The sequence below is a fragment of the Leopardus geoffroyi genome, chromosome B3 (assembly GCF_018350155.1).
Source record: "Leopardus geoffroyi isolate Oge1 chromosome B3, O.geoffroyi_Oge1_pat1.0, whole genome shotgun sequence".
In the NCBI taxonomy this organism is placed as follows: Eukaryota; Metazoa; Chordata; class Mammalia; order Carnivora; family Felidae; genus Leopardus; species Leopardus geoffroyi.
Window position 1 is genome coordinate 25,162,923 of NC_059337.1, and position 27,470 is coordinate 25,190,392.

Here is a 27,470-nt window from a genome sequence, read left to right on the forward strand (position 1 = left end):
GTGGGTTCAAGCCCCATATCAGTCTCTGTGCTGACAGCTCAAGAGCCTGGAGCCTGCTTCAGATTCTGTGCTCCCTCTCTTTCTGCCCCACCCCTTCTCACTCTCTCTCTCTCTCAAAAATAAATAAACATTAAAAAAATTAAAACAAAACATTGTACCCTCTAGATACATCTATGTTGTTGCAAATGGCAAGGTTTTTTTTTTCTTTTTTATGGCTGAATAATATTCCATTGTAAATATATACCACATCTTCTTTATTCATCTATGCATGGACCTTAAATTGCTTTCATATCTTGTCCGTTATAAATAATGCCACAATATGGGGCGCCTGGGTGGCTCAGTCAGTTAAGTGTCCGACTTCGGCTCAGGTCATGATCTCATGGTTCGTGAGTTCAAGCCCTGTGTCAGGCTCTGTGCTGATGGCTCAGAGACTGGAGCCTGTTTCAGATTCTGTGTCTCCCTCTCTCTCTGACCCTCCCCCCGTTCATGCTCTGTCTCTCTCTGTCTCAAAAATAAATAAACACTAAAAAAATAATAAATAAATAATGCCGCAATAATCATAAGTACATGTATTTTTTTAAAATTCATTTTTTTTGGGGGGGTGAGCACTAAGTAGTGGAATTATTGGTAATTCTATATATTACCAATTCCATAAATTACTGATTCCAGTAATGGAATTGTATGGTAATTCTATTTGTATTTTTATTTTTTAAATTATATTCTTTTTTATTTTATTTATTTATTTAATTTTTTTTTTCAACATTTATTTATTTTTGGGACAGAGAGAGACAGAGCATGAACGGGGGAGGGGCAGAGAGAGAGGGAGACACAGAATCGGAAACAGGCTCCAGGCTCTGAGCCATCAGCCCAGAGCCTGACGCGGGGCTCGAACTCACGGACCGCGAGATCGTGACCTGGCTGAAGTCGGACGCTTAACCGACTGCGCCACCCAGGCGCCCCATATTCTTTTTTATTTTAGAGAGAGAGAGAAAAAGAGCGTGAGCATGGAAAGGGGGCAGAAAGAGAGAGAGAGAGAATGCTAATCAGGCTTCATGCTCAGTGCAGAGCCTGGCATGGGGCTTGAGCTCATAACCCTCGGATCATGACCTGAGCTGAAATCAAGAATCAGATGCTCAACCGACTGAGCACCAGGTGACCCAGTAACTCTATTTTTAGTTTTTTGAGAAACTTCCACACTGTTTTCCAGAGTGGCTGCACCAATTTACTTTTCCCCCAACAGTGTACAAAGGTTCCTTTTTCTCCATGTTTTTGCTAACACTTGTTATTTCTTGTGTTTTTAATTTTAGCCAGTCCGACAGGTATGAAGTAATATCTCATTGTGGTTTTGATTTGCCTTTCCCTGATGATTAGGGATATTGAACATCTCTTCATGCACCATCTGCAGGTCTTCCTTAGAAAAATGTCTATTCATGTCCACCCATTTTTTAGTTGAATTATTTGTGGTTTTGGGTGTGTTGAGTTGTATAAGCTCTTTATATATTTTGGATATTAACCCCTTATTGGACACATCATTTGTAAATATCTTCTCCCATTCAGTAAGTTGTCTTTTTTTTTGTTATTATGGTTTCTTTCCTTTTTATTTTGATGTAGTCTCAATAGTTAACTTTGGCTTTTGTTTCCCTTGCCTCAGAAGACATATCTAGAAAAATGTAACCAATGTCAGAGAAATTACTACCTTAATAACTACCTGTTATTTTCTAGAATTTTTATGGTTTCAGGTCTCACATTTATGACTTTAATCCACTTTGAGTCTATTTTTGTGTATGGTGTAAGAAAGTGGTCCCGTTTCATTATTTTGAATGTAGCTGTCCAATTTTACCAACACCATTTGTTGAAGAGACTGTCTTTTTCTCATTGTATAGTCTTGCATCTTTGTCATAGATTAATTGACCATAAAAGCATGGGTTTATTTCTGGATTCTGTTCTATTTCACTGATCTATGTGTCTATGTTTGGACCAGTACTGTACTGTTTTGATTCAGTGCTTTTTTTTTTCTGCATGCTTCAATTAGGATAGCTTTTATTGACTTGTCTTCAAGTTCACTAAAATTTTCTTTTTAAATTTTTTTTGAAAAAAATGTTTATTTTTGAGGGGGGTGCAGAGAGAGAGAGAGAGAGAGGGAGACAGAGAATCCCAATCAGGCTCTGTACTTACAGCACTGTGCTGTAAGTACAGAGCCTGATGCAGGGCTCAAACTCAGGAACTGTGAGATCATACATGACCTGAGCTGAAATCAAGGGTCAGATGCTTAACTGACTGAGCCACCCAGGCTCCCAAGTTCACTAAAATTTTCTTATGCAGTGTTCAATCTTCTTTTAAGCCCAGATGGTTAATTTTTATTTCAGACATTGAATTTTTCCATTCTAGAATTTCCAACTTTAGTTTTATAAATTTCCAATTTATACTTTCTATTTCTTTGCTGAGATAGCCCATCTGTTTACTTATTCTGTCCACCTTTTCCTCTACATTCTTGAGCATATTTTTAACATGTGTCTGAAGATCTTTATTTGCAAAATTCAATATCCATCATCTTTGTGTCTATTTATATTGACTACTTCCCCACATTTCTGGTTTTGGATGATATTTTATTGCTTCTTTGTATGTCTAATCATTTTTTATTATATGCTGGATTTGTGTACCCTCTCTTGTGAGTCTGAATTATCCTGATTTATCCTGAATTATCCTGATTTACTTTGAGTTTTGTTCTGATAGGCAGTTAATTTAGTAGTAGTTAGGCAGCAGCCATTGAGGTTTGTTTTTGAGCTTTTTTGGGGTAGGTCGAGAGTATCACTTACTAGCAGGCCTGGAATAGCAGTACTAGATCAGTGTTTCTCAACAGCAGCACTATTGAATTGTAGACTAGATGATTCTTTGCTGAGGAAGGGTGAGGGATATCTTGTGTATTATAGGATGTTTAACAACATCCCTAGCCTTTATGTAATAGATATAAATAGCATCCTTACAGGTGTGACAACCAAAATAGCTCTCAACGTTGCTAAATGTCCCCTGGGGAATAAAATTACTCTAAATTTAGAACCATTAGGCTAGAATAACACTACACCATTCTAGCCATTACTTCTTGGTAGGTTTTTTGGAATCTCAGTGGAATGCTTGGGATATGTAGCAGGGTCTCACTACTCTGGATGTTTGGAACTTTGAAATCTCCATTCAGGTTACACCCCCCAGCAGTTGTTCTCTGAGAGGACTTATGGAACCTCATTATATGCATGAGTAGCTTAAAAATTGGCCAAAGAGTCAAGGGACTCTATGTAGATACACAGAGCTTTCTTTCTGTGATGCTCCCTTGTCCTCTGTATCCTGCTTTGCAAATTCCATCCTCCTTAGTGGCTTAGAACTCAGTTTTCCTTTTGAGTTCTCTTCTTGTTTTTGAAAAAAAATAATATAATCTATTGTCAAATTGGCTAACATACAGTGTGTACAGAGTGCTCTTGGTTTTGGGTGTAGATTCCTGTGGTTCATCACTTATTCTTGTTTTTGAAATTTGAAAAGTATTTCCAAGCAGAAATTTGAGATAAATACAGAGTTCACCATGTGGATTTCTTAAAGATTACAGCTCTATGTTGTCTGCTTTTCAGTGCCCCAAAACATTGAGAGATATTCTGTCATGGCAGTAACTTGGCTATATTTTCACCCTAATGCCATATTTTTCAATTGATTTTATATATATATATATATATATATATATAATTATAATTATAATTATTATTATATTTTTAATTAGTCTTCACACCCATCATGGAACCCAACATGGGTGGGGCTTGAACTCATGACCCAGAGATCAAGACCTGAGCTGAGATCAAGAGTCAGACACTTAACCTACTGAGCCACCCAGGTGACCCTGATTATTAATTATTTAAATGGAAACAATTACTATCATACATGAAGAGGAAAAGATGTTAGTAGTAAAAAGCAAAATAACACTAACCCAGCAATAAAATAATCCTATATTTCATATGTGTGGGGCACTTTCAATGAACAATTCTGACATTTAAACCTCTTTAGATTTCATTTGACTAATTCAGGAACTGGAATGCATGGTGCTATATTAGAATAATATGATTGTTATTTGTATGCCCTGGAATTAATATTTCTATTCAGTTGTTTATCAGATGCTTATCACTATAAGAAAACAGCTCACTGGATAATTCAAACTTCTTTAAATGAAGAAATTGCAGCCAAATGAAGGCAAATGATTTGTTCAGCACCACACAGATAGTGAATCTTAGAGTTGTATCTTGAAGTCAAGTTTCTTTTTCATCTGTTCCTTTTCTAAGTTTACCATGCTCAAACTCTGGACCTAGAAGCTCTTCCTTTCTGTACTAACAAATACATTCTGGATATAAAAAGTTAGGGATGAGCCTGGTGTCTCCTCTTGTTACCTATCTATCATAACCACTAACTCAGGAAACAAATGGATAAGCCCTGGCCTGCTGCCTTAGCCAACTGCTCTGTCCCAGGGAATCATGAGGAGACTGGAAAGACTGAAAGTGTAGCTCCTGTCTGGGGTTTGCCAACACAGTTGCCAAACAAACTTGAATAAACTAATTGCTAGAGAAGCCAATAAGTGAAGAGACAAGGGTTTGAAAGAGAAAGGGAGAAATTTATATTGGGTGCCAGGCAGGCAGGGGAGGTAGCAGGCTCAAGCCTTAACAACCAACCTCTCTGCCTACAAGATGAACACCTAGAGTATTATATGGAGAAGTCCAGGGGGTATCTGTAAGACTGTAGGCAGAGAGCATGTGATCACCAGTGGGGGTCCGTAGTGCTTAGCATGTGATCATACGCAAGGGATATGATGTGTAGGATGTGGTCTTTTAGGAATTCCTTCACTACTAGGGCTTTCTGGTCTGGTCATTGGAATGTTCCGTCATTGTAAAACATCTTCATCAATGCCTCAACAAAGTGCAATAACAAATAAGAACAACGGGTTTGAGTTAGAGCATGAGTTAGAGCATGAATTAAGTGGTCTTATCTACTTCTGGTTTTAACTATTGGGATATATAGTTGAACAAAAGGGCTTGTTAACACTCTCTGTTCATTTTTAGTTTCTTTCAATAAACTTCCTGTAATAAACAGATAATTTGCTATAATGGAAAGAATTTTGGCTTGGAAGATAATGATATGGATTCTACTCTTAGTAAAATCATTGATGGTTCCATGATCTAACAAGTGATTGATTCACTGTTCTGAATTTGTTTCTTCACGTTTAAATTATATCATTTCTTTTTTTTTTTTAATGTTTATTTATTTTTGAAAGAGACAGAGAAAGAGTGCGAGCGGGAGAGGAACAGAGATTGAGGGAGACACAGAATCCGAAGCAGGTTCCAGGCTCTGAGCTGACAGCACAGAGCCTGACATAGGGCTTGAACTCACAAACCACGGGATTATGACCTGAGTGAAAGTTGGAGACTTAACCAACTGAGCCATGCAGGCATGCCTAAATTATATCATTTCTAATGTTCTTACCAGTTATAACATTCAACAGAATATTGGAACATGGCATATGCTTACCTCTCTGAAGAAAGTAGTAAAAATGGAAAGGAATCAGCATTGTGTTTCTTATAGGGTTTGGGACCCAATTTCAATGTTGAGGGATGGGGAACCAAACAATTCCTAGACACCAGCAGGGTGATTGAGAATTCAACTCAATTCTGACAATATCTACCTATCTATCTATCTGACCCTTACCTCCCACTTCAGATACCAGTCAAAAGTCCCAGGTTCCAATAACATCTTCCTTTGGTTCCATTAATTTGCTAGAATGACTCACAGAACTCAGGGAAACACTTACCGTTATTAATTCATTAGTTGATATGGTAAAGGATACCAATTAACAGCTAGATGAAGTGATAGAAGATGAAGTCCTGAACAAAGGAGCTTCTGTCCTTGTGGAGGTTGGGTCCAGCTTTGGGGCACACAGAAGCATTCTGGTTCTTCAAATGTGGAAGTTCTTCAAAAAAAGGACCAAAAACCTGTCCTCTTGGGTTTTTATGGTTTTATGTAGTTATGATTAACTAAGTCATTGGCCATTGTGATTAAAATTCCAGATCCCCTTTCTTTGTTCTCCCTACAAGTGGAGGTAATGGGGGTTGTTGGGAATGAAAATTCCAACCCTCTAATCACCTGGTTGATCCCCTTGGCAATTGGCCTCAGTCTTAGGTGGGGTCTAAAAATCATCTCATTAACATAACAAAAGACATGTTACCACTCTGAACACTTAGGAAGTTCCTAGGGTTATGAGAGCTGTGATCCAGGAACCATAGATGAAGAGCAAATATATTTGAGATATATATTTTAGTTATCTGAATGAGCAAATACATATTTCTTATAAATCACGATATCACAGTGTTTTATCCCTGTGAGTATGTGATTATGGGAGAATTGTCTGTTACTGGTGTTTGTGTGTGCATCTATGTGTATTTGGGGAGAATAAGCAGCATTGTGGAATTTTAAAGAGTAGTTAGAGATGTGTGTAAGAAAGATGACAATATATAATGTTTAATGAGATTATTAGGATAGTAAATCAACATGACCATTGTGCTATTTTCCAATTTCAAATCTTTACAATTTACTAAAGTGTTTTTGTGTTAAAACTATGGCCTTCTGTATTTTCCTTCTTTTCAGGAAGGAAACACATTTTAAAATTTTAAGTTCTTATGGAAGTGAACTGTGTAGTGGTATATAGGGTTTAAAAATACACTTAAAGCCCTTTTAGTCATCATCTTCTTTTTCTTTTTTTCTTTTTGCTTTATGTGTTACTTTTGCCATAAAAATGGTAGATCATGTTGACAATAATTTATAAGTGCTATGAGTGAGGTCAGAGGGAAAAGCAGAAGCAGAGCAACTGGAATAGAACACTGGAAGATAAAATATAAAAGAAATGTTCCCTTGGTATCTTAGTATTTCATTTATGAGTTATTTCCCCAAGTACTTCACTAGACGCATCTCTCTGTAACTTTCATATGCAGCCTAACAGTTAATATAAGCTTATCTTCTTCAGTGTATAAGGATAGATTTATTGAGCTGATAATATTTGTTCACTCTTTTTTTCAGTGATGATTTATTTAAATTCTGCAACTAATTTAAATTTAATAAGAAAGGGACTTTGCACATTGCTTTATTGAAACTAGATTCATCATCTCTAAAAACACTGCAGTATTCAAGATTAGTGCAAAAGTGGCAATGACTGTTACTGGATTTAATTAAAAACAACAAATCATTTGGTCAGTGGTAATGGATGCTCCACACAACCAATTGGATACATGGCTGTTTAAGGAGTCAATATTTTAATCTTAAAACATTTGATTAGACAAGATCATTGAGCTGATGGATATTTGATAAAACAATGGCTTTCCTTTGATGTGGAGACCATAAGAGCTGACTGGCCAGGGGAAAGTTCCAGTTGTTTTATGCTGCCCTTTAATTTGCAGTGTTAGAGAAAAAAAAATAATAAAGCCTGGATACATTTTCTGGATGAAGGTCAATAACATAGAGGGGATTTTCTGGGGAAGCCATTTACTGCTAATTATAGAATGTGCCTAAAGCTCTCTGTGGTGCTATGAGGTTTTTACTCAGCTCTTTCATTCAGGGCAAGCAATGGACTAAAAAGTGTTGAGATTTATGTGTAGCTATTCATAGCATGGTCATCATTCATCTCTTGCTTGGAATTTTCAGAAGGCATTCTTCTCCTTCCCTTTTCTCTCTCCTCCCAGTTGGCTTAGGAGCAGTTTATGACCTGATTATCTCAAGAATTAGCAGGAGAAGGGCATGGTGAATGAGGGTGCTTGCTCATCCACACAAAAAGGCCATAAAGGGCACATTTTCTTTGAAATAAACAAATGAGATCTTTAGACTATTTGAATTAATAGGTGTTTCTATAAATCTGCCAGAAAAAATTATATAACATCCACAGAAATGTCTTAGAAATATGTGTATTATCTCTATATATTAGACATGAAGGTAAACTGATTATTTTACTTAAATTGGATCTTACAGAGATGTTTTGGTAATGAAGCTCAGACAAACCAGCCAATGCACATGGATAAGATCATTCTTTGCAGCAACCTTTGGCAAGGTCCATCTAGGGTATGTACTTTTGACAAGATGTCTTAGAAGAGCTGGTTTAGAGGAACATAGGCGATACTTGTCTCTAATATCCCAGACACCCTTTGTTGATGCCATCTTTCATGTGACCTCCTTACCTTCAAATGTCCTGTGACAGTCTGTTTTTTCCTGTTTCCATCTTTTATTTTTTATTTTTATTTATTTATTTTTTTAAAGTTTATTTATTTTGAGAGATACAGAGAAACAAGTGGGGAAGGGGTAGAAAGAGAGGGAGACAGAGAATCCAAGCACTGACAGTGTGGAGCCTGATGTGGGGCTTGAACTCATGAAACCATGAGATCATGACCAGAACCAAAACCAAGAGTCAGACGCTTAACCAGCTGAGCCACGCAGGCAACCCCATCTCTTTTTTAATGTTTCTTTATTTATTTTAAGAGAGAAATAGAGAGAGGGAGAGGGAGAGAGAGAGAGAGAGAGAGAGAGAATCCCAAGCTGACTCCACACTGTCAGTGTGAAGCCTGATGCGGGGCTGCATCTTACGAACTTAAGATCATGACCTGAGCTGAAATCAGGAGTGAAGTACTCAACCAACTGAGCCACCCAGGCACACCTCTTATTTCCATATTTTTGACAAAAGCTTATTTATTAATGTTTTTGCATCCATTGGCTTGTAACCTCTCTTAGGGGTATTCACTTTATTTTTATTTTTATTTTTTTGGATATTCACTTTTAGACTGATATATAATTGTAGAATCAATGGTGCCATGTCTTTAAGATACTGCAGGCATTTTCATTCAATTAGAGATATGGTAGGGGAGTAGGAGGAACAGAAATCAGTTTCTCATGAGCCAGAGAGTATGTGTCTCCTCCCAGATCAAAGCTGATTTCAAAATCAAAATTTCTTTCTAAGACATAAATTGGAGGTGTTTGTACCTCAAGTGTTTGTTTTTCTTTATACAAAGATATATATCTTTGTGAGTGAGCATCACTTACCTATAAAGCTAATGACTGAAATGTATGATTTTTGCTGGCCTATTTGCTCTATGAGGGTGACAATAGGCCACTTAATATTAGGACACAAATATCAGTGTTAATCTGAAAGAAAAATGGGGGCTTGGCTTTTGCAGGAAGCTTTTTGTTAATGGTGAGAGTTTATAAGAAAAGCACAGTTCTCTTTTTGCTCAGGCTGTATAATTAGAGGAAGGGAATTACAGCAGATTTCCTGAGCAAGACTAAAATTTATGATGGGAATTCAGAGGGCAGCATTTGAGATTCACAGGTTTCTAAATGTGCAGGCTGCATTCAGCATCTCATATTGCTCAAAACCAGTATGTATTATTATCTTTTGTACCTCATGGTCTGTAATTTTGTTTATACCTTTTGCCAAATGTGATATTACAAGAGTAGAACATCACATGTTCAATGTTTGGAAAGGCCAAAGAGTATGGAACATGAATATGAACTCTTGATAACACTAGAATGAAAGAAATACAGGGCATCAGAAAAATTGCCTTCATTGTGAAGGATGGGCCTTGGACAGTAAGCCGAGTTTTGCTCATCTCCATCTGCCTCAGAAGGAATTGTTTCTTTTTAATCTGTGAAAGCTGGCAGTCTGGAGAGCTGCATGTAAAGTGGCTGTAAGTGGAAGAGCAGAGGCGAGCACAAAGCTCCTGGGCCTGGGTAAGGGCAGGAGAGGCTCTGGGCTGGAGGAGCCCCTGTTTGCTTTCACTGAGGGTCTTTCAGGCTCTGAGAGGTTGTTAGGCTTATTGACACTCATCAGAATCCTTCATGTGTAAAAGCTAAGGTGCTTAGATAATAGGCTTCTCTGCTTGGTCCCCTACTTTTTCCTCCTTTCCAAAATTCGGGGAGGGTTTGCCCATCTTGGACAGAAGGCATTTCACACATTTCATTCAATTGGTGAGATGGGCAGCTGGCATGTGGGTATGAGAAAAGTCCTTAGAGGTCAAAAAGGTCACCTCAAAATACCAAAGGTAGTAAAAATTCAGTGTGTTTGTGTAGTGGAGTGGGGGTCTCACCCTCCACCTCATATGCCTGCCTCTCAGCACTGTGCCAAGCGGTGCCCTTGGCATCTGCTCCAGTTCAACAGACCCGTAACTGGGAGCTCATGACTTCCCACAGTGATTGTGGCAATATAGACACAGATGCCACAGAGCATCTTAAGAACAAATAGATTCAAATATATGTGAAAAAAGTGAAAAGACAGAAAATCTATCAAGGACCAGGATTGAATGGATGCTATTTTAAAAGACATTTTGCAGATGACATGATATTATACATGGAAAACCTGACAGACTCCACCAAAAGTCTGCTAGAACTGATACATGAATTCAGCAAAGTCGCAGGACACAAAATCAATGTACAGAAATCAGTTGCATTCTTGTACACTAATAATGAAGTAAGAGAAAGACAAACAAAGAAACTGACCCCATTCAAAACTGCACCAAGAATCATAAAGTACCTAGGAATAAACCTAACCAAAGATGTAAAAGATCTGTACGCTGAAAACCACAGAAAGCTTATGAAGGAAATTGAAGAAGATACAAAGAAATGGAAAAACATTCCATGCTCATGGATTGGAAGAATAAATATTGTTAAAATGTCAATACTACCCAAAGCTATCTACACATTCAATGCAATCCCAATCAAAATTGCACCAGCATTCTTCTAGAAGCTAGAACAAGTGATCCTAAAATTTGTATGGAACCACAAAAGAACCTGAATAGTCAAAATAACATTGGAGAAGAAGACCAAAGCAGGAGGCACCACAATCTCAGACTTTAGCCTCTACTACAAAGCTGTGATTATCAAGACAGCATGGTATGGCACAAAAACAGACACATAGACCAATGGAATAGAATAGAGACTCCAGAATTGGACCCACAAAAGTATGGCCAACTAATCTATGACAAAGCAGGAAAGAATATCCAATGGAAAAAAGGCAGTCTTTTTAACAAATGGTGCTGGGAGAACTGGACAGCAACATGCAGAAGGATGAAACTAGACCACTTTCTCACACCATTCACAAAAACAAACTCAAAATGGATGAAGGACCTGAATGTGAGACAGGATACAATCAAAACCCTAGAGGAAAAAAACCTCTGTGACCTCAGCTGCAGCAATTTCTTACATGACGCATCTCCAAAAGCAAGGAAATTAAGAGCAAAAATGAACTATTGGGACCTCATGAAGATAAAAAACTTCTGCACTGCACAGGAAACAATCAAAAAAAAAAAAAAAAAAACTAAAAGGCAACTGATGCAATGAGAAAAGATATTTGCAAATGACATATCAGACAAACGGCTAGTATCCAAAATCTATAAAGAACTCACCAAACTCCAGACCTGAAAAACAAATAATCCAGTGAAGAAATGGGCAGAAAACATGAATAGACTCTTCTCTAAAGAAGACATCCAGATGGCCAACAGGCACATGAAAAGATGCTCAACATCACTCCTCATCAGGGAAATACAAATCAAAACCACACTGATATATTACCTCACACCAGTCAGAGTGGTTAAAATGAACAAATCAGGAGACTATAGATGCTGGAGAGGATGTGGAGAAACAGGAATCCTCTTGCACTGTTGGTGGGAATGCAAACTGGTGCAACCACTCTGGAAAACAGTGTGGAGGTTCCTCAAAAAATTAAAAATAGAACTACCCTATGACCCAGCAATACACTGCTAGGAATTTACCCAAGGGATACAGGAGTGCTGATGCATAGGGGCACTTGTACCCCAATGTTTATAGCAGCACTTTCAACAATAGCCAAATTATGGAAAGAGCCTAAATGTCCATCAACTGGTGAATGGATAAAGAAATTGTGGTTTATATGCACAATAGAATACTATTTGGCAATCAGAAAGAATGAAATATGGCCTTTTGTAGCAACGTGGATGGAACTGGAGAGTGTTATGCTAAGTGAAATAAATCATACAGAGAAAGACATGCCATATGTTTTCACTCTCATGTGGATCCTGAGAAACTTAACAGAAGACCATGGGGGAGGGGAAGGAAAAAAAAAGTTCTAGAAGGAGGGAGCCAAACCATAAGAGACTCTTAAAAACAGAATAAAATGAGGGTTGATGGGGGGTGGGAGGGAGGGGACGGTGGGTGATGGGCATTGAGGAGGGCACCTGTTGGGATGAGCACTGGGTGTTGCATGGAAACCAATTTGACAATAAATTTCATATAAAAAATTTGACAATAAATTTCATATTAAAAAAAGAAAAAAGACATTTTGTTTTCTTTTGTAACATTTTCATTAAATTTTTTTTCTTATTTCCTTTTCCTCTTCATCCTTCTCCTCCTGCCCTCTCTCTACTCTTTCCTTCCATAATTCCCCCATCTCCTGGAGATTAGAGTCACAGGTAATTAACTAGGAAAATTTAGAGAGACTAAGCACATGGACCAAGATTGAAAGTTTGTAAATGTCCAAATATTGAAATAAAATGTCATTTTCCTGGAGGTGTGGTGAGTTTGAGGACCCAGCCTACTTGATGAGGAACAGCTTTCTCTTCCTCCCTCTTTCTCTCTTCCCCTCCTCCTCTCCCTCTATTACTCCCTTTGCACCTTTTGTTTATTTACTCAACAATCAGTTCTGGAGTATCTGTTATCTGTCATAGGTAAACACAATGTGCTGGAATACAAGAGAGGGTTTACAAACCCATTTCACCACAAGGGAAACTAAAGCATCTTTGAGTTTAGTCAGTCAGTATTTTCTGACTATCTGCTGTGCGAAAGTGCCATGTGGAGATTAAAAAACAAAGAAGAAAATGCAAGTGATAAAGATTCCTACAGTGACATCAAGCTCTCATGTTCCTTTTTAGCTCTAGGAGAAGATGCATGCAGATGTCAAGAGGTCACGGCAAAGTCTGAGACTAAAGACAGTATGGGTTAAGGTGGTTTCACAAGAATACTACCAGGGGAAGTAAACTAAAAATTGAGTTAATCTAAAACACATCTTTCCCAGTGATTTGCAAATACGCTGAGCAATGTATTTACTTTTAATTGCCTTTCACTGTCCTGCATCCCCGAAGTCCTGTTGGACCCTAAAAATAGAAGCACTGAAGTTCAAATAAGACCTTCTTCTAAACAACCCATTTGAAGCCACATAAAAATATTCTTTTAGGACATATCTAGCCTGATTTCTTTTCATGAATGAGATGAAGAATTCAAAGTTATTGTCTTCTAGAAAAATCTTCTTGGTATATGCTGTATCAACAGAAATGACAGCTGTGGCATCTCAGGGTGGTGCTGGTGGTTGTGCTCAGCAGATTTGGTCATCTTGGGAAAGTCTCTTAATGGGAATAGTCTTAAAGGTAAAGATATCTGTCCCAATTAGCGATTGAACATTTGATACCATTTACCCAGATTTTTCTGCTTTCAACGCACAAAGATAAGTCAGTTGAATACTTTCCCTGTATAAGAGTATACTGTGAGGAGTCTCAGTCCTGTTTTGGTTTCTAAATAGCTCTGACAGAAAGATCCAAAGTAATTAAGTTTATCACTGAAAGTGTTAGTTTGTGACATGCAAAAATATGAGCCCATGTTTTGAAGAAATAAGGAAATACTTGATAAATACAACATAGAAACTAGAAATCTGTCCCATTATTTTTTAACCTCCAAAGTAGTAACTGATGGGCTAACTTATTCAAGCTCAAAAGAAGAGAAAGTAAAGATAAGTGTTCTGAGAAAAACAAAATAAAACAAAACAAAATCTTAGCTTCAGGTTTTTATTACAATTGTGATAAATCTGCTTTGTCAAGATTGGAGAACTTTGGGGAAATATTGGATGCCAGTTCCAACATATAATTTAATTTATTTAAGTTTCCAAACTTAATTTCAGTTTATATTGGGGAGTTACTTATATCTTTGATACAAAGTTAGATTTGTCTGTGATTTCATTAATGTACAGATTTGAGATCTTTTTTTTAAACTGAAAATTAAAATAAAATGCAAAAGTATGGATGGGTGTGAGGGGAAAAATAGTTCCTTATTTAGGATTGATCAAGTTGAAATTTATTTAATTTCAAATGGCCCATAGCTCCTATGAACAGCATAAAGATTCTATTACTTCATACCAAAACCAAAAATTCTGCATCAAAATGTATTGCCACAATAATGCTGTATAACAAATTACTACAAAAATCTTAGTAGTGAATAATAATATGTATCTGTACCTGCTGTGCGTGAGATTAACTTTTCATGTTGGCAAGGTGGTTTTTCACTGTCTTGGTTGGATTTATTAACAATTGAGGAGTCAGCCGATGATTGGTAAATCTAGGCTTGCCTTGGCTGGTCAACTGAAGTAACTAAGCTCATTCCTCATGACTCTGACACTTCATCAGACTAGGTTGGGTGTATTTTTATGGAAATGCTATTGGCAAAAGACAGTAAGTGGAAACATGCAAAGATTCTTGAGTACTAAGATCAAAACTGAGATATCACCACTTTCTTTCTATAGACTAAACACTTCTCGAAGCTAGCACAGATTCAAGGAACAGCCCTTGCTTCCTTAGTAAGAGGAGCTGCAAAGTCACATGACAAAATGTGAATGAAAAGAGAAGTTAATAATTGCCATTAATGCAATTGATTGACACAGCCTGTTATTAAAGAGTTAGGGTCAGCTCTGTGATCTGAGGGTGGACTCCCTCCATTGTGAGGCACTGGAGGGAGCAAGATGGCAGTGGAGAAAAGGGACATCTTTTGTCAGGGCCCCAAGCTCATGGTGGGATTAAAAAATGACATGGTATTTATTTGGTATTAGAACAGTTTCCTCATTGATTCATATCAATTTTGATATTGGGTAAAAAATAGATTACTCAGGGATAAACTTTTCCTCAATAGCTTTTGTGTTTCTAGAGGGAAAAAAGTCCACAATGGCAGTTGTTTGCTGCTTTATTTTGTTTCCACACATTTTAATTTTGGTATCATGGTTAGTGGTTTTAATACCTGACTGATCTGGGCCCTTCAGGCCCTCTAAATGTGCCTGACTAAGGCAGACCTGTAGAGAACCACTGGATCCTACTGATACAGCCTGTGCTAAAGGGGAAGCATGTACAATGACAAGCATGATCATTGCTTGGCACAGATTTCTGCATTACCAAAAATGAACCATGGGGGACAGGCATATTGGGAACCAGGATAACTTGACTATTAAAGCCTCTTCTGGAGTCAGAATGCCTTCTTTGAAAGGCTCTAATACTTAACTAGCTGGGGTGATCTTGGCTAAGTTACTGAATCTCTTTGCCTCAGTTTCCTCATCTTTCAAATAAAAACAGCTTTTACCTTATAAGAGTGGTTGGAAATTAATGCAGTAATAATAGTAAATCATTCAACTTAAGCTTGGTGCATAACAAGCAAGGCTTTTATTATTTAATTATTGATTGTTCTTCAGGGAGGAGCCTGTGGGCTGTCTAAACAGTGGGTATAAATGCAGAAGCACTGTACACAGTATAGGTGGGTGGAAGGCATGTCCTGATGAGAAGCAGAAGGCAGGGAAGATAAACTCTGCCAACCATTAGTGCCTCCAGGGTTGTCCCTGTTTGTACATGACCACTGCTTCATAGCAAAATTGTGTCCTCTTTTTTTTCTAGTAATTATTTTAAATTGAAAACCAGACCTTCCCATAAATAAGAGTTCAAGCAATCATAGAAACTATATTAAATAAAGAACAAATAACCAATTTACAAGTATTCCTCAGACAGTAATTAGTTGCAACCATTTGCCATAATGTAAAATGTATTACTTTTCAAGAGAACCAAAATTAATTGTATTCCAAATTAGTTTCTATCTTAGGTTGTCAATTCACTTTTCTTCCTACAAATCTTTTGTGGCTAAAGACGTCTTAATGCTGTTAGGAAATAGCAGGAGCACCATTCCATTATTCTTACATTAATAATCATAATTTTTAATTACTTAGATTCTCTCCCTAAGGAAGAGACTGATTGTTCTCAAATTATGAATGCCTACAATAATAATTTCCCCCAGGCACAAGTCTGTTACAGAGAAGCATTTTCCACTCAATTCTTGAATACAAATTTATCCCAAGGGCAATAGCAGAGATGAACTGTGATGGGAACCAAATAATTTTTAGAAAAGTGGGTTTAAAGGCTAAGCAAGATGGGATGGATTTTTGTTTTTCAAATTTGATGATGCTAGGTAAAGCAAGTGGGAAATGATTCCTTCTCACTTTTGCCACCATCAGGTACATTTGGGCATGTGGAGAAATGCATTAACTGCATTAACCATGTTTGTAGCTTCTGTAAACTTTATGCTTTAACATTTGCTCTACCTGGAGATGCTGAACTTGCCTTGTTTGTTCTGGACACATGATGACATGCCTGAATCTCCTGATCTTGGCCTCCTGCCTCCCTCATCACCCCTCACTCTTATATTTGGGAAGATTCTTCCTCCTAAGAGTTCACTTTTCAAAAACATACCAACTGATTGGAATTCTACACCCCCACCACCTCCTCCTTGGGCTTTCACACTCCAGGCCACTATCCTCTGCCTTAACTTCCCCAGGACTAGGGACAAGCCCTATGCCCCACAGCTCACTGAAATTATTCAAACTAGCCAATTCTGCCTTGCCTGTTTCTTCACATGGGAATCACAATAAAATCTCTTGCTTATTATTATTTGTCCCCCTTGCTCTCTCTGCCTCCTGACCAAACCCAGTATTTCTTTTTGTAACTCTCCATGGTGAGGTGTATTTCTTGGGATCTTGAGCTTAATAACTATCTTTTTGTTTTAATTGTTAAATGTTTACTTATTAATTTTGAGACAGAGAGAGAGAGAGAGAGAGAGAGAGAATCCTAAGCAGGCTCAATGCTGTCAGTGCAGAGCTCAATTTGGGGCTTGAGCTCATGAACCATGAGATCAAGACCTGATTGGAAATCAGGAGCTGGATACTTAACCCTGAGACACTCAAGTGCCCCAACAACTATCTTTTTAATGTCAGTCGTACCCTGATCTGCTGGACTTGCCATATTTAAATAATAAGACAACTAAGTTAAAAAAAAAAAAAAAGAGTAAATTTTGTGAGTGCCCTGGAGCCTCGGGGAGAATGGGTTGGCAAGAGTGACCTGCTTTGTAGATTACCCACAGGCCACATTGTAAATTCTAGAAATTGTCCTAAAACATCAGAAGATGGAGCAAGTGACAAAATCTCTGTGTGTCCTGGGAAAGTGATAGTAGGGCCTAAGACTCCATATATACCAAGACACTTATTTGATTATATGTTTTCCTGTCATCTAGGTTTATATTTTGTAGATATGTTTAAAATTATTTATGGACATTTGGTGTCACTTCTAACATGTAAAGAGCTTGGAAGTCATCACTCTCATTCTCACAAAAAGAAAAAAGCTGAAGAAACTGAAATCAAAGACTTTTCTTAGACCCATCAGAGGATTGAGACTGATGAGGTAGCATAAGTCATGTTGAGGGGGAAAGCACAAGCTAGCATTACCACCTCTCTCACCCCAGGTGGGATATGTGTGACATTCCTCAGGCACTCCTGGCTACCCAGGAACAAAGGAAAGGACAGAAAACAAATGGTTAAACTGATAGAATCTCCATCAGTTTACAAATATATTGGTACAATTATAAGAAAAGGACAATCTTATCAAAAGCCTATTGTCCAGAAACTCTCCACTGTTTAATGTTAGTGCTTTGCTAGAGGGAAAAACAATCTTAGCTTGACAATAGCTAGGCTCCAGTAATCTGTTAGTCGCTAGCATATGGAAAATCCTTTTAAGAAACTTCCTTTTGACTTTACCTCCCCCAGTCCTGTGGTATATAAACAGTCAATTTTCACAACCCCAATATAGCTCCTTCTGCCCACAGGTTCTGTCCCCATGCTTTAATAAAATTATCTTATTGTCCCAAAGACATCTTTAAGAATTCTTTTTGGCCATCAGGTCTGAACTCCCCCATCATCCTAAAACCTCATCAAGAGCATAGGGCAAACTGCCATCCCCCAAGCTGGAAAGATGGACAGATATAGAGCATTGCAACTGTGTTCATCTAACCTGGAGCAGAAGTCACTGGAGCAAATAACTGGTAGAAATTGACAAATTGCTGAAGGATGAGTGTAGACCAGGTTGAAAGTTAAAAACTTCTTGGGGACCCCCACAGTTTCATCAGTTTTACCCACAGGAGCTTCAGCAGATTTTCACAGAGAAAACCAGAGAAAAATGCCCTCATGCTTCAGGCAAGGGCAGGGAAAAAGTAGCCATTTGAAAGAAACACTGAGCATTTTCCATAACAAAGGAATGCTCTCAAGGGAAACTACTTTGCCAGAGCCTTATCTTATCTGAGGGAAGGAGAATTAAGTAAGAAGCATCTGTCTGTGGTCCTGTCTCACCTAAAGGAATGGGGCAGGAGGGGGGTGGGGGGTGAGATTAAGAAATGTTTCTGGAGGTCAGAGCCCAGGGACCAGGACCACTAAAAACGTGAAATTCAATCATGTATTGAAAAATGCCTCCCCTAACCAACACCTTACCATCACATCAACAGGGCTCCAGGACAACAGCAAATCACAACTAAGAGAGTGCAAGATAAAACTAAAAAAGAATTCTTGGGAAAACCAAGAACAAGATGGGAAGAAAAAGAAAAAAAGCACCAAGGAAACCAGGGGAAACTAAAATCTCTGGTATCACCAGCTACAACAAACCTTAAACAACCCAATTCCTAACTAAATTACCATGAAACTTCACAATGAAACCTGATTACTTCAGATCCTATTACCAGTTACATCATGTCAGCTTTCAACAACAGCAAAAGAAAAACTACAAGGTATGCTAACAGGCAAAAGCAAACACAGTCTGGGGTGTCTGGATGACTCAGTCCGTTAAGCATCTGACTCTTGACTTTGGCTTAGGTGGTGATCTCATGGTTAAGAGATTGAGCCCTGCATTGCGCTCCACTCTCAGCTTGGGACTCTCTCTTTCTTTCTATTTCTTCCCCTCCCCCACTAGTGCTGAAGACACAAAGCATTCATGAAAACCAGACCATATACCATGTATGACAGCAATTTGAGGATTATCAGATAGAGAATTTTGTTTTTAATTTTTTTTAAGTTTATTTATTTTTGAGACAGAGAGAGACAGAGCATGAACGGGGGAGAGGCAGAGAGAGAGGGAGACAAAGAATCGGAAGCAGGCTCCAGGCTCCAAGCCATCAGCCCAGAGCCCGACGTGGGGCTCGAACTCACGGACCGCCAGATTGTGACCTGAGCTGTAGTCGGTCACCCAACCGACTGGGCCACCCAGGCGCCCCAGATAGGGAATTTTAAATAAATATGATTAACATGTTAAGGGTGTAAACTGGAAAAGTAGATGGAGAAAGACATAATGGTAAAATCAATCAAAAGAAAGCTGGAGTATCTTTATTAATTTCAGACAAAGCAGACTTTAGAACGAGACAAAATAGCAAAGATAAAGAGGGGCATTGTATAATGGTAAAAAAATCAACTCTCCAAGAAGACATAACAATTTTTAACATATATCCACATAAAGACAGAGCGCCAAAGTACTTGAAACAAAAACTAATAGAACTGCAAGGGAAAATAGACAAATCCCTTTTTATAGTTTAGTCTATAGTTTATAGTTTATAGACACCAACTCCCTTCTATTAGTAATTGACAGAACTGGTGGATAGAAAATCAGCAAGCATATAGTTGAAATAAATGAACAGCATCATAATTTAACTGGATTTAATTGATACTTATATAATATTTTATCAAAAAAATAGAAGAATACATATTGTCTTTAAATTCACAAAAAATTTTCACTAACATAGACCACATTCCGGCTTGTAAAACACCTTATCAAATTTCAAAGAATAAAAATCATACAAAGTATGCTTCCAACCCACAATAAAATTAAACTAAATCAATAACAAAAGGATAGCTGGAAAATTCTAAAATTCTAATCTGGAGATTAAACAGCACGTACCTATATGTGACATGGGTCAAAGAAGAAGCCTGGAAAGAATTTTTACCTTAAAAAAGTAAGAAAGCTGAGCAATATAAACCTAAATCAAGTAGAAGAATAGAAATCATAAAAACAAGAAAACAAAGAGTAAGGAAAAGTCAACAAAAGTGAACAAAAGTAAATGTTGATTCTTTAAAAAGATCAATAACATTTCTAAATCTCTAACACAATAACTAAGAAAAAGGTAGAGAAGACACAAATTGCTCATATCAGAAAAGGAGAGATGATCAATACTGATTCTATGGACATCGACCCAAGTGAATTTAGTCAATCAATCTTTGACAAAGGAGAAGAGATAATTAAATGGAGAATATTCTTTCCAAAAACTCTGCTGGGGGGCACCTGTGTGGCTCAGTTGTTTAAATGTCTAACTCTTGATCTCAGCTCAGGTCTTGATCTCAGGGTCATGAGTTCAAGCCCTGCATTGGGCTCTGCGCTGGGCATGGAGCCTACTTAAAAAAAAAAATGCTGCTGGAACAATTGGACATCCATATGCAAAAAAAAAAAATAATAATAATGAAGACAAAGACCTTATATCTTCTGCAAAAAGTAATTTAAATGGATCATAGGCCTAACTATAAAAATGCAAAATTAGAAAAGTTCTTGAAAATAACAGAAAATGTAGATGACCTTGGCTTTGGTGATGGATTTTTAGATACAACACAAAAAGCACAATCTGTGAGTGAAAAAAATATACAAGTACAAGTATATTAAAATTAAAATCTTCTGGTCTATAAAAGGCTCTGTTAAGAGAATAATAAGGCAAGGCACATACTTGGAGAAAATATTTACAAAATACATATCAGATAAAGATCTTATATCAAAAATACACAAAATTATATTAAAAATAGGCAAAAGATCTGAACGGATACCTTACCAAAGCAGCTGAATTATGAATGAGCTGAATTATGTTCCTTAAAATGTGTGTATTTAAGCCCTATCAGTACCTCAGAATATAACCTGATTTGGAGATAAGGTCTTAAAAATTTTTTTATGTTTATTTACTTTTTTTTTTTTTTTCAACGTTTATTTTATTTTTGGGACAGAGAGAGACAGAGCATGAACGGGGGAGGGGCAGAGAGAGAGGGAGACACAGAATCGGAAACAGGCTCCAGGCTCTGAGCCATCAACCCAGAGCCCGACGCGGGGCTCGAACTCACGGACCGCGAGATCGTGACCTGGCTGAAGTCGGACGCCCAACCGACTGCGCCACCCAGGCGCCCCATGTTTATTTACTTTTGAGAGAGAGAGAGAGAGAGGGACAGAGCACGAGTGGGGGAGGGGCAGAGAGAGAGGGAGACACAGAATCCAAAGCAGGTTCCACAATCTGAACTGTCAGCACAGAGCCTGATTCAGGGCTTGAACTCACAAACTGAGATCCTGACCTGTGCTGAAGTTGGAGGCTTAATGACTGAGCCACCCAGGCACCCCTGGAGACAAGGTCTTTAAGAGGTAATTAAGTTAAGTTAAAGTTTTTAGGGTGAGCCCTAACCAAGGTGACTGGTGTCCTTATAAGAAAAGGAGATTTGGATGTAATGTGTACGTGCACAGAGAAAAGACCATGGGGACACAGTGAGAAGGTGGCCTGCAAGCCAAGGAAAGAGGCCTCAGAAGAAATTAAACCTGCCAATACCTTGATTTCAGACTTGTAAGCCTCTAGAACTGTGGAAAATAATTTCTGTTGTCAAAGCCAACCAGTCTGTGATATTTTGTTACCGCAGCCCTGGCAAAGTAATACAATATACAGATGGTAAATAAGCATATGAAAAAGTGCTCAACATTGTACGTCATTAGGGAATTGCCAATTAAAACATTAAAAGATAAGTTAAAATTAAGAGATACCACTACAAAACCATTAGAATGGTAAAATCCAAAACACTGATAGAATCTAATGTTGGCAAGGATGCAGAGAAGCAGGAACTGTCATTGCTAGTGGGAATATAAAGTACGACAACTCAGGAAGACAGTTGGATAGTTTGTCACCAATCAAAACAATCTTATATGATATAGCAATCATGCTCCTAAGTATCTACTCAGCTGAGTTGAAAACGTATGTCCACATAAAAACGTGTACAAAAACGTCTCTAGCAGCTTTACTCATAATTGCCCCAAAGTGGAAGAAACTGAAATCTTTCTTTTTTAAATTAATTTTTGTTTTATTTTTCCAGCTCTTTTGAGATATAACTGACATATGACATTTTGTAAGTTTAGGGCATACAATGTGATTTGATACATTTATATATTTCAAAATGATTGCCACCATGGAATTGGCCAACACCTTCACCATGTCACGTAGTTACCATTTCTTTTTGTGGTGAGAACAGTTAAGATTTACTTTCAAATTTCCAGCATATAATACAGTATTATTAACTATAGTAACTTTGCATTACATCTTCAGAACTAATTCATCTTATAACTGGAAGTTTGTGCTTTTTGACTAACACCTCCCTACCCTCTTCCCCACCACACGCTCCTTTTCCTCTACACACCCACACAGTTCCTGGTAACCATGACTCTATACCCTCTGTTTTTATGAGTTTGGCTTTTTTAGATTCCACATATAAGTGACATTATGCAGCATTTGTCTTTCTCTGTATGACTTATTTCACTTAGCATAATGCCTTTAAGCTTCATCCATGTTGCCGCAAATGGCAGGATTTCTTTATTTCTCTTGGCTGAATAATGTCCCATTGTATAGAAACGTCTTTAAATAGATGAATGGATTAAAAAAAAACTGTAGTATATCCATACAATGAAATATTATTCAGCTCTAAGAAGAAACAAGCTATCAAGTCACAAAAAGACATGGGGCAACATTAAATACATATTGCTAAATGAAACAGGCCAATCTAGATAGAAGCCAACTAGATGATTCCAGATACATGACATTCAAGAAATAGGCAGGACTAAAGATCAGTGATTGCCAGGTTGCAGGAAGGGTGGGGAAGAACAGGTGAATTAGAGATGATTGTGTGTGTGTGTGTGTGTGTGTACATAAGTTATTTATTTATTTATTTATTTATTTATTTATTTAAAAATTTATGTCCAAGTTAGTTACCATATAATGTAATAACAATTTCAGGAATAGAATCCAGTGATTCATCCCCTACATAAACACCCAGTGTTTATCCGAACAAGTGTCCTCCTTAATGCCCCTTGCCCATTTAGCTCATCCCCCTTCCTCAAACCCCTCCAGCAACTCTCAGTTTGTTCTCTATATTTAAGAGTCTCTTGTGTTTTTTTTCCCTCCCTGTTTTTATATTATTTTTGCTTCCCTTCCCCTATGTTTTTATGTTTTGTATCTTAAATTCCACATATGAATGAAGTCATATGATATTTGTCTTTCTCTGACTGACTAAGGTTGAAATCATATGCTATGTGGCTTTTTCAGATTGGCCTATTTCACTTAGTAATACGCCTTTAAGCTTCCTCAATGTCTTTTTGTGACTTCATAACTAATTTCTTTTTAGTCTTGAATAATATTTTACTGCTTAGATATACTATAGCTTATTTACCTCTTCACCTACTAAAGAACATGTTGCTTTAAAGTTTCTGCAATTATGAATAAAGTTGTTCTAAACATCCATGTGCTGGTTTTTGTGTGAACATAAGGTTCCAACTCATTTGGGTGAAAACCAAGGAGTGTGGTTGTTGGAACACATGGGAAGAGTATGTTTGGTTTTGTAAGAAGCTGCCAAACTGTCTTCTAAAGTAGTTATGCCATTCTGCATTCTCACCAGTGAAGAATGAGAGTTCCTGTGCTCCACATCTTTGCCAGCATTTGGTGTTGTCAGTGTTTTGGATTTTATCCATTTTAATGGGGGTGTAGTGGTATCTTGTTTTAATTTGAAATTCCATACTGACATATGATGTTGAGCATCTTTTCATATGCTTATTTGCCATATGTATATCTTCCTTGGTGTCTGGTCAGATTTTTTGCCCATTTTTAAATCAGGTTGTTCATTTTCTTATTATTGAGTTTTAAATTTTCTTAGTACATTTGAAATAACAATTCTTTATCAGATTTGTGTTTTCCAATTATTTTCTCACAGTCTATGGCTAGCCTTCCCATTCTCTTGTCAGTATCTTCCATAGAGCAGAAGTTTTAAATTTTATTTAAGTACAACTTTTGAATTCTTTTTGTTTTCATGGATTGTACCTTTGGTGTAGTACCTAAAATGTTATCAGCCAAGGTCATCTAAATATTCTCCAATATTATCTTTTAGGAGATGTATAGTTTTGCATTACATTTAGATATACAATCCATTTTGAAATTAATTTTGTGAAGTGTGTATTGTCAGTGTACCAGCAAGGATAGGTGTGTGAGAGTAATTCATGTGCATGAGATCCTAGGAGGACATATTTTAAAAGATTCAGAGACAAAAGAGACAAAAATCTCATGGCAGGAATTGCCCAGGAAGAGGAGAACAATCCACATTTGAATTTTCATTCAACAACAAGGAAAAACTAGAAGGACACCTAAGGAAACAAGTATATGATACTGAGCTCCACAGTGAAATGAGTTTATTTTTACTTTTTTTTTTTAATAAAAAAAGATTAGTTTCTTGGACTAGTAACTACCAGAGTGTATGAAATACACAACTGAGCTTTTTGTAAAGTATTTCCAAGTATTCTGTTGACGAAGTTGAGATAAAGGGCAATTGGAAGCTGGGCTAAATGACATGTATTGACCACTAGAAAATGATGATTCCTCAGGCTGCTGGTTACTGGATCAGGATCTGTTTTGGGAGGTCCCACTGGAGGGCTTCAGAGCTCAGTTGTTGGCCTTGTCCTGTTCTACATTTTCATGAATAATTTAGAAACACTCACTTTAAATGCCTCAAATTTGTGAATGATATGATGGAAACAAGGTTCTGCTTCAGCAGATCAAATTATGGACTGACTAGTCTGGGACAGAGATGAGCATAAGTGAACCAAAGGAAACAATGGAGGGAGAAATTACTCTGTGTTAGCAGAGATTTAAAAAATAAATGACAGTAGAATTTGAAAACAAAAAGTATGGATGTTTAAGGATATGTTTTTTCAAAAACAGGTCAGCTGCTAGTGGATAAAAGATCCCCAAAAGCTGCTTTATCAATGAGTCCCCCACATGCAGGGCTTGGCCTCAACCTTGTCAGAGCCAACTGTGTGGAGAAATCTGCTATCAGGAATTAGAGTCATTCAGTCATACTCACAAAGCTCTCCAGAAATGAATACAAAATGTTCAAGATCAATTTCCATTTATTTATTTATTTATTTAAAGCCAGGGAGGCAGAGAAAGAGGGAGAGAGAAATCTGATGCAAGCTCTGTTCTGTCAGTGTGGACCCCAATTCAGGGCTCCATCTAATGAACTATGAGATCATGACCTGAGCCAAAACCAAGAGTCCAATGCTTAACTGACTGAGCCACCTAGGTGCCCCTCAATTTCCTTATTTTAGAAGAGAAATTTAGTTGCAAGGGGAGTGGATGCTTTGTTTCTTCTTGCCAGTGCTTCAAAACTACCTCAGTACCTCAATGGGCAAACTAAAAAAGCTGCTGATGGTCCCACCTAAACCCTTGAGGGGTTCTGTCCAGGTTCTTGACTTCCACATTAAGCAAATTTCATTTGTCTGAGGGCCTCATTGACAATCCATTTTGTCAGTCTCTGGCTCTACCTCATGACTAAGAATCTTCAATGTGATGTCTTAGGAGAGTTGTATGGGCCTTGGGATTTGGACAGGGCCCTTTTTAAGTCTCTCTTTCTTTCCCAGTTCTCTTTCTTAGCTATGTTTCAGAAGAGTAAGTCTCCCTATTCATTCAAGAAGTGGTTAAACAATGTCTGATTCCAGACAAGCACCCAGGAAGCCACACTGTAGAGAAGACCCAGGTATCACATGGAAGATAAAGTGAGAGGCCTGTAAGTCATGCAGTTCAATGAGTCAGGATCTCTATTTCTGTTAGCAAGCCACCTGAAAGGAGAAGGCCATCAAACCTACCACCAATTATCAGAGAATATAGAGGATAGACATAGATGAATAATTGCATGACCTTACAGAGAAACCACTTCTCCAATGGATTGGGGGAAGGGGTGGGTACTTCAGAGACCAGGTTCACCCACAGATCCAAGGAAGGTCTGGAGGAAAAGGGACGGAGGACTCATGTGATAAAAGAATAGTTATATTAAAAAAAGCAATAAGTAGATCTATTTATGTCCTGATTCAAAACATCCAAACTTCATACAAAGATAAAGGGACATCTTTGAGACAATTGGGAAAATTTAAATATGGACTAGGTGTTAGATGAGGTTAAGGACATACTGTTAATTCTGTTAAATGTAATTATGTCATGGTGGTAATATTAAAAAGAAGTCATTATCAGAGACATATTGAGTTCAGTGAAGTTATGGCATGATATGGCATATCCCTAAAATTCTCTAGCAAGCAATCTAGCACAAAATTAAACAACTAAAAATGAGGGTGGGTGTTGTTGATGAACTGAGATTAACAAAATACTGATAATTGTTGAAGCTGGAACATGGGTTTATGGGCAATTCATTATACTATTCTATGCTTTTGCTTATTTGAAAGAATAAAATTTTAAAATCTGTCTAGAAAGAAAAAGATTGCTACTGTATTCTATTAACAGACTTCTATGTTTTCAAATATTGTATAAATGCTGCTTGTATTTCTTATCTGTGGAATTGAATTCCTACACGATTTCATATTAGAATCAGGCTTGAGAGAACAAGTAAGGAAACCAATAAGGACTGATAGTTTGGAAAAGTCTGTGGTAGGGAGAGCCAAGAACTAGTATCTCCTCTGAGGATGGAAATGTTCTCTTTCTTTCCAAAGGCACACAATTGGGTGAGGCTATTAATACACTACTGGGTTAAATTTACTTCACAGAGAAATGGGACATTCTAGAATATCCTCAAATAAATACGGAAGGTCTTAATTGCAACAGTGACCAACAGCAAATCATAAGAAGCATATGGCTGAAAGGAAGTCACAAACAGTTAAATGGGTAGGAAAACACATTTGCTTAAATGGCAATGCAATTTGGAGTTATGTCTTAAGTATTGTACTGTGAAATTTCAATTAGGAGCTAAGTGCTGTGAAATGGTCTGTGCTCAAGGACTTTGGCCAGCCATTAGGTGTGCACTAAACTACACTTTTCAAAGTGTAAGTTTGAAGTGTCTGTCACCCAGAAAGAAATCAGGGTGAAAATTGGTATTTTTGTCTGGAGTCTAGCATTTTGATGTTTCTTGAAGGTCTGTGTTTTCCATCATGGGGGATGGGATCAGTGCACCTATTTATAAATGTGCTATATGCAATGCACTAGATGCTTTGTAAAGTGTTGGTCTG

The 27,470-nt window shown here is 37.5% G+C and overlaps 1 pseudogene; it reads right to left on the reverse strand.

The window, feature by feature from the left end:
* Positions 1–27,470, reverse strand: part of LOC123583615 — a 51,569-nt pseudogene that overhangs the window by 15,333 nt on the left and 8,766 nt on the right.